This window comes from Triplophysa rosa, linkage group LG22, assembly GCF_024868665.1.
Source record: "Triplophysa rosa linkage group LG22, Trosa_1v2, whole genome shotgun sequence".
NCBI classification, from domain to species: Eukaryota; Metazoa; Chordata; class Actinopteri; order Cypriniformes; family Nemacheilidae; genus Triplophysa; species Triplophysa rosa.
Window position 1 is genome coordinate 11,608,109 of NC_079911.1, and position 14,185 is coordinate 11,622,293.

Below are 14,185 nucleotides of genomic sequence, written 5' to 3' on the forward strand. Positions count from 1 at the left end.
GGGGGGGGGTGGGTGGGCTTTACTGTATAGATGACTTTACTAGGTTGTGAAAGTTAACATGAACAAACAATGAACAGCACTTTTTTTTGTTAATGTTAATCTCTACATATTGTCGCTGTCCTTACGAAACCTCAGATATCCAAAATCGCTGTTTTTCAGAAAAAAAAAAATACTGTGTAAATACTTTTTAATACTTTTTATTGGTTAGATATTTGCAAAACCCAGTGACAAACATAAAGGTGACTAATAACAATGATTTATTAATAAAATAATTAAATGATTTATAAAAACCATGAAATGTATGGAGATACAACAGCTATATCTGTGTATGGAGAAATATGGAGAACAGCAGCTATACTGTATATTCAAATTAAAAGCTTTATGTTTACAAATTAGTAATGCTTTTTTAAACTAACACTGTGAATAAAAAATAGTATTTTTACTTTACAATTAACCAAAATGAATAAATGATATAAAACAGAATCCTCATTATTAGTTTAATGCATTAACTAATGCTGTAACATATACCGTATAACCTTATTGTGAATGTCTGGAAGGTGGAGGAGGATTGTGATTATGTCCTCTAACCGACCCTGTTTTTTTCTTCAGCCCAATAATGCACCATGACAGGGAATGCTGAGTTATCTCAGCTCCTTTTGTCTCAGCATGAACAAAAAGGAAAAGATAATACACCAGGGTGACATCCTATGGTTAGGATATCTGTTTAATAAATGAAATTTCATGAAGACAAGATATGCTGCAAAGCCAAAATCTCTGAAAGGGGTTGTTTGCACATTTCAAGTAGTTTTTATGCGAACGTGCACTGGTCATAATTATTTTGTTGTGCTTATGTTGTGCATTAAAACTGTAATCCAGTCACATCCCTGTAATCTACAAATGCAAACTGTATCGACATAAACAAACAACAGATTTGTGCTGTGACTTCTCACAATCTTTAAAGGGACCTTCAAAATCTCGCTTCTTAGAGCCTGTAGATACAGAGGGATCAGAAGATGCCCTGCCGTGAGACGAACGCATCTCAAGCTAAGCCCTCTCTGGACTACAAGATCCACACTGTATGCTCCTCCAAACCTTTCTCATCTCCAACACAGATCTAGCATCTCATCTACTGCTCTCATTCAACACATGTAAACCTCTCAGAGGGGGAAGAGAGAGTCTTTGGTTCTGTAATTACGTCTGACTGACTGCAGGCATCACATAGGGGACCTAAAACACTATTTCATGCCATGCCAAAGACAACCACTCACATGTAGTAAACTCAATGTACGTCACGGCCTCCTGTGGCTTACTGCTTTATTTCATCAGGTGTGTGTGATTTTTCATATTGATACACAATGGCCATGCTAATGTCTACATCCTGCTAACACACACACACACACACACACACACACACACACACACACACACACACACACGCACCTTCACAAATCACCCTTATCATTCCAATTCATCTAGATGCAGGAGTCATTATCTGGTTAGAGGCAGTGAAGTTAGGGGAAATGGAGTGTAAATGGGGCTAATTTGTGTCCTCTGTCTGGGGAGAATGAAATGATGACATGCAGGAGGAGAAGAGGAGGTAGAGGAGCAGCGCAGATGGGTCCTCTCACTGATCAGAGGGGAGAAATGTTTGGCTGAGGGGCTCGCGATTTACACACTTCCAATGACATGCTTGAACAAAGAGTGCCAGTCCGGGGAAAAAAAGAGAGAGAAATGGGATGGGTCTGAAACAAAGGGACGCATGTGGACGGTGTGTTTTGCTTACAACGCTAAATCACAAAAAAGAGAGAGGTGAATGTTAAAACGGGTGCTATTACTGTAAGCTTTACATGAAACGCATGAGACATAACTGTACTATACAATTGTATCTAAACGCTGTGGTTGAAACCTCTCTTTCATTCACACCTGTAGTCGGACCACCATACTTCATATTATGATATAATGTTTCTTTGCTGTTCGGAATACAAATACTATAAAGATTTTAGGTGTGCCAAGGAACCAATGCATTTCATAAAAAGTGGGAATACAAATGTTGCAAGCCAGATTAGAACCCGTGCCTACTACAAGAGCACCACAGGACGTAAAATGGCTAAGCTCCGTGGTCATATTTCACAATAAAAGTAACTGTGCTTTGCACAGATTTGTTTTCTTTTCCCGAATGAGCACGCTGTTCTCTTACGTCTGGGACGCTTAAGCCGGGCAAACGCTCAATGCATGGGCAGCTCGTATCAAGTGTTGTGTGAGAGAACGACTGCAAATGCTGGCTGTTCACACATCCAGAACGAACACACACACACACACTCATAGCAGAGGGATTCCTATGGCTGACAGTAAAGGAGTGGTAGGATCAGGATTTGGCTCCGTGCCCACGGCTCTTTCCGTCTGGTAGGAAGCCCCGATGGACAGGAAGAGAGGGGGTGGGGTGGGGGTTGAGGAAAACCAAACCAGTGCTTTACAACCCATTCCTTAGCACACCTGAGGCCAACCAACGGAAACTTTCACAGCCGATGAGAACAACCTACAAGCCCTGACAGGTCTATGGAGAGAGGGAGGGAGAGAGAGAGGACGTGAGCATGCTCATAAGGCTGCAAGCCATCCATTAAGGCTTTAGAGACTTCATTTGTGAAGGAGGGGTAATTTTGAGTGCCGGGATGCCATGGTTCTTTCGTTTTTCCACTCTCTGATTCTGAACATTTTGCACCTGCGTCAACAAATGGAGCATCGCAGATAAAGTGCTGCTTTAAGAAAAGAAAGGCGAGAAAGAGGGAGAGAGGTGAAAGACTTGAGCTCTTGTTTTGGGCCCTGAGAGCATCGGAATGTCACACGCAAACAGCAGAGAGACAGACAATCTGCGAAGTCTTCAAAAGAAAAACTTTGAGACCGACATGGTGCATTTGTTTATTCATTTCTTTCCTTCTGGCAACAAAAGTTACAAAACAAAACAATTACTGTAAAGATATATAAACAGTTATTCTGATATCGGCTCATTGCACCACATAATAAAGATATACATACTGTATATACAGCCATGGACAAAATGAAGAGACCATTTTAAAGACCTTTTTCAGTTTTACCAAATCTACTATTTATATGTATGCGTTTAGGTAAAATGATCATTTTTGTTTCATTTTGTGAACTACTAACAATATTTCTCCAAAATTTCAAATAAAACATTGTTTCTATTTGCATTTAATTGCAGAAAATGAAAGAGAAAGAGAAAAGATGCTCTGTATTTTTTCAGACCTCAAATACTGCAAAGAAAACAAGTTCATATTCACTTTTAAGCAATACAACAGTAATTTTTGTACATGCAGGAAAAAAAGATATACCTGTATATGTTTTCATGTGATAACCTGGATTTTTTTTTCAGTTTTCATGTGTCTTGTTATGCTGTCAGTCTTTCACATGCTGTAGTATGACTTTATGTCACTCCTGAGGTTTGGTTTTGTTATTTAACAGACTCTGGACTGGAATGACCACAATACATCTAGAAATGCTGATTAAATGAACATTTTGAATGGTCTCTTAATTTTTTAGTGGCTGTATGCATGTTTCTCAAATTTTGCAAGTCCTTCATTTACATTTACATTTACGCATTTGGTGGTACAACAATGAATCTTATCTCTTCACCATTCTTTTGTGTGTGTGTGTGTGTGTCAAGACTCAACCATCTTCTGAAACTCTATTGAACTGCTAACATACACACACCTGCCAGCTGCCAACCACTACCCCATTACCACATCAGTGCCACACAATATTCCGACCCAATCCAGAGTGAGAGCCTCCATTACACACTTACCACCAAATATACAACTGAAAGTCACTCGCACCCCCATACAGTGCAGTTCTCACCTTCTCCCCCACAGCAGGCTGTCGCGTCCCACAGAAGGTGTCTCATCGAAATGCATCAACAGTGAACACGCTATATCAGACTGCTAATGAGAAGACTGCTCATTCTGCCAAAAATGATACAACTCATGCTGAATGACACTGTAGTTATGATGGTGAGATGTTAAAGAACACGGAAAGTAGGAGTTTGATGTGCTACTTGATCTATTGTTTCATGACACAATACTTTCTTCCACCTCATCTACACCATTTGATGAAGTTGCAAAATCTTGCAACTTCATCAAATGGTGTAGATGAGGAATCATTTAGGAACCATCATCGTATTGACACCCCATCAATGAGGACATTAGCGTATGACTGACGACATTTCCATATTAACACTTATTCCGTATTCATGAAACTCCCTTATAAATGAGTGTAGGTTAATGTTAGCCAATCATAACAGAGATGATGAAGTGATTAATGTGTTAAAGATACACCAACTATACAATACATCCATTAAAGTGGGGAAAGTGTGTATCAACGCAACTTCAAAAGGTCTTGAGGCAGTTAATAAAATAGAATCACAATCTCATTTTAGTAGGACACTTATATACATATAGTAGGATACAGCTTAGTATCATCTACATAAGAACAGTAGATGTGTTTTTAAAAACGTGTAGCCTCAATGGAGCAAAATAAGGCCCCAAAATGAGGCGATATGCAAATGGTAGATAAAACAGAAAAAGAAAATCGTAGAATAAGGGGTGTCATATCGATATTGTCTTGACACTACACATCTAATAACTTTGTAAATAATTTAGCGCCAGAATCCGATTGACACTTTAACATAGTAGGTGGCGGTATTGCACCAATTTAGCTCTCTTCCACCTCCCCAAACTTGTATTTTGAGTATCTTAATTGATATAAAAAAAAGAGGAAACACAAAGTAAAGAAACTTAAAGATAAAAGTGACTATATGCATTACAATATCTATAGATATTGCAATAAATTTGTTATCGAGTGAATCTGAAGCCAATACGATTCTCAACATAAACAGTTCCAACACAGTCTCAGGAATTTGTAACTATTTTACAAGGTGGCCAATTTGTACGATCTTATTTGTGCGATTTAGTACGATTTGCTTTCGCACCAGTGACGCTAGGTTTAGGGGAGGCGCTTCAGTATTGCGTTTTTCTAATAATCGTACGCTCTTGTATGATTCATATAATACAAATTCATAAGAATTAGCCACCTCGTAAAAAATTTTTGTCACAAATTCCTGAGAGATCAGGTCTCTTTCATCTAAAGTTAAGAAAAGAATGCCAGTGACTGATCGTATTGTACTACGTTTTGTCCCACAAATGTTGTTTTTAAATGTGCTGTCAATAAAAACAAATGTTCTTCCTTCTGGTGCAAGAAACTTTAGGCAATAAAAAATATGAAACAGTAGAAAATCTCAGACTTAATAAAGAAAGTTAACCACTACATTTACATTTATACATTTGGCAGACGCTTTTATCCAAAGCGACTTACGGAGAGCATATAAATATTTTGTCAACACGCTAAACAACAGCTTACAACAGACATTCTTATTTAAAAGATCGCTAAATGTCAAACCCACCTTTACACTGGTAGCATATCTAGTTAAATATACATACCAAAGCCATGATTACCTCTGAGATAATAGAACATGAGACCCTGAAGGACATTCACAGGACAATATGCATCCTGCTATTAAGTGAAACATCTAAGCTTTCCTGCACGGGACCACGGTGCCCCCGGGCAAGTGTGCGTGTCTACATTATTGTAATCCTCTGACTTTGCTGTAAGTAAAATCCCGTACATTTATCCAAATAGAGCCAAGATGACAGAAAAAAGGTTTTGCTTAAAGCAAGAGGCTACTTTTATCCACATATCCTCTCCTCACTGCTCAATGAGCAGGAGAAGCCAAACAAAAGTCCACCCGCACGCCACAAGACAAGAATGAAGATACTCAAGGCTCCTAAAAAGAAAGCTAATTTGGATGGTAAAATAGACCAGCATGCAACAGCAGTCACTCCTTTCAGCCAAAGATTTGATGTCTTCCAGGTCAGTAAAGGATAGAGAGAGAGCCAGTCTTCTTTCTCTTGATGGCCCGTGCTGAAGGGGGGTCTCTATTGTGCTCGGCTGAAAGGAGGTTTTAGGTGCATCAGGGACTGGAACAGCCTGGATTAAGTCGAGGGCCAAGTGTCTCTTCGCTGACCACACTTTTGCAGCCGAGTAGAAAGGTTCACATGGGTAAATCCAAAAATACCCTCTTCTCTCGCTTTCGAACATTATTCTTGTCAATAGTCTCTCTGAAGTCGTTAAGTGAATGTGAGAATAATTTGTGGGATTGCCTGCAGCTGTGTGGCCTGTCTCCACAGGCTTGCGGTCTGAAGATCCTCACAGATTAAAGTGATTTCAGATGTGTGTCAGTTTATGCCGTGACAGGTAAATTGAAAGGCTAAAATGGCTTTAGATTGCCCTTGATAATAGTTTGCCTAAAGTTGTGTGACTCAGAGAAGCTTGATGTCAGCCGTCCATTCACAGCTTTCCGTGGCCACACAAAGATGGCCTTACTAATGTTTAAATACACACGTGCACACTCATGCCGCTTATATCCCCCCGCACACATGCGGATTCTCCTTTGTTTGTCTTTTGGCTCTGCTGCAATTGCTTCCTCATGGAGGACGGCTTTTGAAACTAGCACGTGCGTGTCTTTCGTGCGCGAGTTAAAAATGTAATGTTTCCAGTTTTACAGGGTTTTCAAAGGAGATGCCCATAGTATTCATTATGAAACATTACTTATATATGGACATCAGAAAGACACAGCGATTCACACACACACCCTTACCGTAGGCATGTTGATAGAAACTTAAAATACAGCACTTATGAAAAATAATTCAGTTTAATAATGTCATTTGACTATCTTTCTTTTAATAAAGGTGAAAGGTCAGCCACAGTGACCTTAAAGGAGTAGTTCACTTTAAAATAAGACCCCATTGAATTTCCATAGTCATTTTTATTCCTACTATGGAAAGTCAATGGGGTTTATTTTAAAGTGAACTACTCCTTTAAATAAAAATAGTAACACTACACTGTAAAACTTTGCTGTAGTTTTTGCAGCAGGTTTGCCAGTAACTTACTGTAGATTTAACTACTACTTAATATACTTTCCAATTAGTACTGTTTTCAATTACTTTAATCAAAATTAAAACACTTTGACTTTTGAGAGACTGGCATTAGCACAGCAACACCTGCAAAAAATAAAAAAATAACATTCTTCCTAAGCATTTTTCTCTTGTTTTCTGTCAAAATATTTAAAACTTCTTAAACTACGATACATTTACATAACAAGAAAAGTGACCCAAGAAATTTAGTCTTGTTTTATGACAGAAAAATATATAAACTAGGTAAGTTTATGCTTAAAACTAAATTGTACATTAAATCTACAGTAAGTTAATGGCAAACCTGCTACGAAATTACAGCAAAGTTTGACAGTGTACACTGTAAAAAAATAAAAGCGGCAATATTACGGCAATTGGGGCGCCAAAAAAAAAGAAAGGTTTACAGCCGACCTTAAAAATGTATAACGCATTAAAAAAAACATGAACATTTTGTGAGATAAAACAGTGAAATTCCATAAATGTAATTTTTTTTTACGCTTGTTTTGTTATTCTAGTGACATATTTAGAAATTCAGGATCGTAAAACCTCCCTCCTAACACATCCATACATCCAAAAAAAGGAACAAAGCAACAAATGTACGTCTGTAACTCAGTTTCTGTTTTTCCACAACCATCTCACATCTCATCTCTCTCCTCCCAGGGGTCTCTGTTTAAACAGACCCACTGTCATGTTTCAATATTGAAAGAGACGGCTACGCTGAATGAATACAGGACACGCTGCATTAGGAAAAACACATTAGCGGCAGAGAAAAGGGAATATTGGTCGGGGTCTCCCACACACACATCCGACATGAAGATTATAATACCTCATACAGCACACAGTGTTTCTAATGGGTTTATGGGGGCATGATGTCACAGTGAATCCATAATGTGTATCGAGTGTCTAATCACTATTTTTGAACAAAACTTAGGTACCGTTCAAACAACAAGTTCTCTCTCTCTCAGTTGTCTTATGCAATTCAGTTTTGATAACATACACTTCACGCATGCTGTGGCAATGATTTGACCCATTTATGAAGTATTTCTACCCCCCGCGTCTCACCCCGATGCCCTCTACTCCACTGGGGCAGAAGGAAGAAATGCCCTCAGGTCAGAGAAGCCATTCTGTTATTTAGCTCCACATTACACATTTACAGAGCAAAGCAATTGCTTTAATAAGCTTCATATATCCACTTTTACACACATCTACCTAAATTCACACTAATACTGAAGTGTACTTCAAAAAGCATGCATTTAGAAACTGACACACGCTCATGCTTGAACACACATGCCCCATTTCACTTGAATGACCAACAACTACCGCAAGGTCTACATAATGTCAAATGTTAATGCGTTCTTTTTATATTTCAGCTGTTACACTTGTTTCCGGTTAAAACCATTCAAACACATCCAGTATACAGCAAACAATCTTGTCTGATACGTATCGATCCACACCACGAAGCTACCGAAAGCACAGAAATCAATGCGACTGTGTGATCAATCCATTTTAAAGGAGGAGTGTGTGTTTATAGAGTCTAATCTATAGATAAAGTCGTGTATGATAGTAGAAAGACAGACGCAGAAGATAAAAGCCAGATATGAGGTTTTAACAGGCTATAGACAGTTTTTTTGTTTTAGAGGGGAAGTGAGTGACAAAAAGAGTGTGGTTCATTGTTTCCTGTGTTTACTCCTAGAGTTAGGTATGTAGGGGTCTTTGTTTGGTATGGTAAGGTAAGCCATTCATAAAGACAACAGAGCGCTGAGGAGACTCTGGATAAGAGTGACGGTGGAATCTGGCAACCCACGTGCCGTCTCTCTCTTTTTCTCTCTTAGTCTCATGACTACGCACAGCTGAGACCTGCAAAAGTGACCCTGTGAGCCCAGCCAGACCATATAAACCTCACACATTAGTGACGGACACGGCTAGTTCTCTATCTATTTTGGTGTAGCCTATCTATCCTTCCCTACACAATCTATTAATGATGTTCAAAGCTACATATTTTCAAGATCGACTAGATGGTGGGTTGCCAGAATCAATCTTCTTCTGTAAAATCAGACTGGATGATGTTTACATAAGACACATTTCTGGCTTGGTTTTAAATTGACTTTTAAATTGTCTTAAAGGGATAGTTCACCCAAACATGAAAATTCTTCATCATTTACTCACCCGTGTGTCATTACAAACCTGAATTCCTTCTGCAGAACACAAAAGAAGATATTTTGAAGAGTGTTCCAAACAACCAAACAACATTGAACTCCATTGACTTCCATTGTATGGACACAAAACCACTGAGACATTCCTCAAAGTATCTGAGACATTCCTCAATGTCTAAGTCATTGAACGACATGAGTGATATGAATAAACGTTAGAATTTTCATTGTTAGTTGAACTATCCCTAAAATGCAATGTTTGTGGCACAACTAAACAAAAATGAATTATCTGACTTGTGACCCATCCCTTCTCATAATCTTGTGCAAAGACTCTATATATCATTGGCTTTTTTATCTGTTCCGGCTATTTGGGTTTTCAAAAACAAAAGCTGCCCATCTTTCCTTAGAATCTTCTTATGTCCTCAGCTGTTTTTTCCAGTCATTGAATCACAATGAATCGCATTGCACACAACTGTGGACCACACACACATTCCCACACACTTACTAAATAAATCTGGAGCTGGACTGGGGTTTTACAGTAAAACTTTGAAATAGGAACAATATTCACACTGCACAACGTAACAAGCCCATCAGAGACACACATATAGTCCCTCTCACACACACACAAACTCAAAAGTCACTATTGCCATTTTATCCACCCCATACATTCATAACTAAAGCATGTTGTCACTCTACTTTTTCACTTATACACCGAAACTGTGAATAATAAAGACAATTAAGGACAGAACGATTAAGGCAAAAGGGTCAGATTTACTCCCTACTGGCAAAGCAATATATCGTCCGGTGAGAAAATTCACACGCACACACAAAGGCAGCACGAGAGAGAGAATATACTGACAGATGAGGAATCTCGCTCCCAAACATTTCCGTCTGGATGAGGGGCTTTACGACCACACAGCCATTTGTTACACAGACCTCCCAAAACAAACCTTCCACGCACCCTCGCAGACACTGGATATTGATTGTCCAACAAAAGCGCAAGACTTTCAAAGCCTCCACGGACGAGTAAACCTTATTAACCTAGTGGTGTGGCATTTATCATTGTCAGCCTTCCACTAAAACACCAGCACGGGGGACTCAGAGATGTCCTGCCGGCAGATACAGATCGTAGCATAGAAGTATATGTAACACAGTATGAAAATGCAGTTTGAAGTGGCGTACCTCAGGTGTGGAGAAATGGTCCGCTTCCGTTTTTAAACAAAGTATCCAAGCTTCTGCGATTTGAATGTCTCCGAGCACAGCTCAGGTAATGTTTCCTCTAAGTACTGGATGTATTCCTGTGTCTCTCACAACTCCACAACACACTCACTCCAACCATGTGAGGATGAGTCTATCCACTGAGAGCACAGAAAGGGGTGTGTGTGTGCACGGTCTCTCTCTCTCTCTCTCTCCCTTTCTCAGCCATTTGCTCAACCCTCCCCTTTCCTCCATTTGCTTCTCCACCCACTCCTCTTCTCACCTCCCCCTCTCCTGTCCACTGTTCTCTCTCTCATTTCACGTCCTCTGGATCAACAGTATCTTACAGCCCGGGTCTTTGCCCCTAAGCTCTGATACACCCCCTGTTTCCTTTTAAATTGCCTGCCGTGAGCCTGTAGATAACACACAGGCTTGAGTATACAAGACCTATGCAAACACACAATATTACAGAAACTATGTTTATGATACATTTAAGTTGTTAGTTACTGTAGTAAAATTGTAAATGTGTGTATTGTAAACATCTGTATGGACATAAGTTATAGTTTCAAAATTTAAATTTTGCAGTCTTAAATTTTTAGGTTTCATTTGAATTTGCTGAATCTCAATACATAAAAGTAACAAAAAAAACATGATATGACTTAATGATCACTTACATTTTTATAGTGTGTATAATTTACACAACACTTGTACTTACAATACTGTCAATGTGTGATGGTCTACAGGGAAATACATTCTTGAGTTTCCCCGGATTTACGGATGAAAACAGAGATGTTGTGAAATTCCAGTGGTCATATCCGCCTCTGGCTAGTATATCAGTAAGAGAAGAGGGGGTCGTGGGAAACACCGTACAGATCCCTGTTGTGGAGATTGGGGATTTAACCCAAGGCAAGATGCTGGGAGTCACCATTACACAAAGCACCACTATTATTGTTGCAGAGACCCCACTGTAAATGTGGTCAATGAGTAACTAGTGCTAAGCAACGCAATGAATAGAAAATGTAGGAGTCTCTATGTGTGTAAATTCCACGAGCGCATCGGCTATAGGTTGCCACAGAACTGATATGTCATGGTAGGACGCTATTGATCAGATTACATTCCCAACCAGAGCTCATCCCGAACAAGAAGAGACATAGAGGTGTCTGTCTGGGTTACAAAACTAGTTTAGATATAGACACATACATACACTACCACATTCAAATGTGTGATTACTGATGAAGTGATACATATTCTTATATAAGTCACAGTGTTGGAAACAAGCAAATGGTGACGGTCAAGCTTTCCTGTGGCTCAGTGGTTGGCGCATGGCGCTAGTAACGCCAAGGTCATCGGTTCGATCCCAAGGGATTACACATAGTCAGAAACAAATGTGTTGTACAATGCAATAAGAGCGTCTGCCAAATGCGTAAATGTTAATGTAAACACAAGCACATCACACTGTAAAAAGGCACAACATAAAATATGCATTTAGCAGACACTTTTATCCAAAGCGGCTTACAGTGCATTCAAGTAATATGCTTTTTTTATCAGTTTGTGAGTTCTGTGAGAATCGAACCCACAACCTTCTGAGCAGCCAAAGCAATGATCTACTACTGAACCACAGGAAACTTTAAAAATATGATGTTTTCTTTTTTACGACTGAAATTTACATTTGCAGCATATTTCTTTACTGTAAACAGGTGAAAATTCTGTAACATGAAACAGTGAAATCCTGTTAAATTAGTGTTTTTACAGTGGGTGGTCAGCAGTTCAGGAAATGTGTCTGTGGCTCAGGCGTATGCTGACTCTGTGTTCTCATGATCGGAAGGGACAGATTTAGAGCATTTTACACAGATCAGTGAGTGTAACAAAACCTGCGTCTGTATGCCAAGTCTAAGAAAGAAAGAAAGAAAGAAAGAAAGAAAGAAAGAAAGAAAGAAAGAAAGAAAGAAAGAAAGAAAGAAAGAAAGAAAGAAAGAAAGAAAGAAAGAAAGAAAGAAAGAAAGAAAGAAAGAAAGAAAGAAAGAAAGAAAGAAAGAAAGAAAGAAAGAAAATGGCTAAAAACGTTTTATGTTTCGTAGTACAATTGTAGTTCAAGCACGGTACTAATAGAAATTTACCTTATAATCCCAGGTGAAAAAAATGCACTATAATACTCCTAAATGTACTTAAAGTGCTCTATTTTCACACATTAATATTGTGCTTCATATTCTGTATTTCTACTGTGCAATTTCGAGGCAAAATGAATAGAAGTAAAAAAACTATATTTGTACTATATTAGGTACAAAATTATTGTGTGACAATAGACACATACATTATGCAAGTGTACAAAGTATACTGAGTGCACTTTTTTTCCCTGTGATGAATTGTAAATCAATTGGGATGAAAGCGTCTAACAAATGTATAAATGTAAATCCATTCAAATTTGTAATTTGTTACTAATTCATTTGATTGATGAATTAACACACCCTGCTTTAAGCCATGTTGAGTCATAATCAATGATAAAGAAAGAACAACACCTTTCGTGCTATTTTTGTTGTTCGTTGCCAAGTTATAAAACCAGTTTGACGCCGTAAATCCTACAATTGCATCCAACTAAACACGTAACCAGCACCCGTGGTGATAAACAGTCCCACACCACAGACACTAAAAACGGGAGATGTTATACATCATCATGCACAGTTATAATATCAGGTGGATTGGCCTGAAATACATCTGATGGGAGCTGGTTCTTCAGCTCGCTGACCGTGAGAGCCAAACATGCCTGTGCAAGGAAAAGGGTGGAGCGGAGCATTAGTAGATTACAGCACCTTCCCATAATGCAGTTCAACATCAACCAAACTTCTCCTTAGAACAAAACCGACACACCTTTTCCCCTCAGGGTGTTGGTGACATTCTCATAACAGGCTGGGAGGAATCACAGTGACGTTTGTATCTGACACACAAGGAGAAAGGATTTCGGTGTGTCTGTGGCAGAATTTTAAAGAAAGTACCTCTCTGCTACAGGAATGTGCAATGTGTACGGTTCTACTGACTCGATTTGAATACGGCTGTGAGCAACATGTTTAGACAAGCAAACAGAATAACAAGCGGTGAGATGCTCCACCTGTATGTTGTTCTCATGTGTCTAGCATGTTGTCAGCCAAATCTCAAGTTTTCACATTTGTAATTGCTATCACAATAGTCTGCAAATGCATTAGTCGTCTTCTGTGGTAATCGCCATCTGTGACATGCAGTCGACTACCAAGAATTATCCGTAAGAAGTACTTGTCATGACCACATTAAGCCTAAGAATTTGGAAAAATGTGCACAACACATTTTGTACCAAGGCTATTCTTGTTTACTAAAATGTTAATTTTGAAAACGTTTCTGTTGATTGAAATTAAATAAAATATTGGCCTAAAATGTATTGGAAAAACTTAAACTAAACAAAAATGTAAATGTTGCCTCAAATAAAGTAAATTAAGTTAAAGGCACTAAAATAGTAACAAAAACAAAAATGAAATTAAAATAAAACTAAATTAATCTTATAAAATATATATAAAAATAAAAGATCATTTAAAATATTAATAAAACTAAAAAATATAACTATAATAACTTTTGTACTATAGTATCTTGTTGTTGATCCATCAGTCAACAATATTATGCAAAAATAAATAAATAAATAAGTAAATAAAATAAATAAATGGTTGTATCATAAAATAAAACTATAATAACTTTTGTACAAGTATCTTGGTCTTGATCCATCAGTCAACAATATTATGCAAAAATAAATCAAATAAAGAAATGAAATAGAAATAAAAT

At 38.2% G+C, this 14,185-nt stretch overlaps 1 protein-coding gene across 1 annotated transcript in view; it reads right to left on the bottom strand.

Moving 5' to 3' along the window:
• The window catches only part of tiam1a (TIAM Rac1 associated GEF 1a), a 50,295-nt gene extending 39,727 nt beyond the window's left edge, over window positions 1–10,568 (bottom strand). The window contains exon 1 of the mRNA XM_057320512.1: window positions 10,370–10,568. The gene's annotated coding sequence lies outside the window, so the exon portion shown is untranslated. The remainder of the gene's footprint in view (window positions 1–10,369) is intronic.
• Between the last annotated feature and the right edge of the window lie 3,617 nt (window positions 10,569–14,185).